General features: G+C 43.5%; 1 pseudogene across 1 annotated transcript; it reads right to left on the bottom strand.

Annotated features, from left to right (window-relative positions):
• Positions 1–6: 6 nt before the first annotated feature.
• Positions 7–1,058, bottom strand: LOC114616437 (annotated as a pseudogene). The gene has a single exon (XR_003710631.1). The product of XR_003710631.1 is annotated as a ras-related protein Rab-1A pseudogene (transcript).

Here is a 1,058-nt window from a genome sequence, read left to right as displayed (position 1 = left end):
AACAATCTGGTATCGGGAAAGCAACAAGGATTACACACATTTTTTTTATAAACCAGCACACAAAGCTTTAAAACAGTTCTGAAAATGAAGTTAGTTGTCTTGAGTCAAGGGAATAAAAAAAAAAGTCAGTATCGACCATTTACAATCTCTGACCTTGTGGGAACGGTAAGAATCTGTCGTAGTGCAGCTACATACAGTACAATTCAGGCAATTTGTTTTTCACTTGGGTTCAGATTTCAAATTCATTGCTGTGAGAAAAGGACGGAGGCAGATTTTAGCAGCAGCCTCCACCTGACTGCTTGACTGGAGTGCTCTGAATTTTAACATTGGACTTCTCTGCACCACCAGCTGTTGCTCTAGGACCCATTTGTTTTTTAATCTCCGCTGCCATCGTCATGAAAGACTGTTCTACATTCGTTGCATTCTTAGCACTGGTTTCCAAAAATGGAATTCCAAGGGAATCTGCAAATTCCTTTGCTGTTGTGTAGTCTACGACTTTCTTTGTGATCAGGTCACATTTGTTCCCTACCAACAACTTGTTGACATTCTCACTGGCATAGCGATCTATCTCCTGCAGCCACTGTTTAACATTATTGAAGGACACCTGCTCTGTCACATCATACACAACTATGATGCCATGGGCTCCTCTGTAATAACTGGAGGTGATTGTTCGAAATCTTTCCTGGCCTACTGTGTCCCATATCTGAAGCTTGATTGTTTTCCCGTCTAACTCTATAGTTCGTATCTTGAAATCCACACCAATTGTCCTGATGTAGCTTTCTGTACACGTATCATCTGCAAACCTAAGGAGAAGGCAAGACTTTCCAACCCCAGAATCACCAATCAGAAGTAACTTGAATAAATAATCATATTCGGGATTCATGCTGGACATGTCACTGCAGCTGCCGCCGCTGCCACTGCCCTTGCTAACGCAGCCACAGCCCCAACTCTCCCCACCACGGGTAATGGAAGAGTAGGAATGAGCTAAGCTGTTCCGGTAGAGCAAATGTTGACCCTATTCCGACCCTTAGAACACAATCAGCAGCCACCGCCACTCA

The sequence above is a fragment of the Grammomys surdaster genome, unplaced genomic scaffold, assembly GCF_004785775.1.
Source record: "Grammomys surdaster isolate TR1022 unplaced genomic scaffold, NIH_TR_1.0 320261, whole genome shotgun sequence".
Taxonomy (NCBI): domain Eukaryota; kingdom Metazoa; phylum Chordata; class Mammalia; order Rodentia; family Muridae; genus Grammomys; species Grammomys surdaster.
Note: the sequence above shows the minus strand (reverse complement) of the source record. Positions and strands in the feature narration are given on the sequence as shown.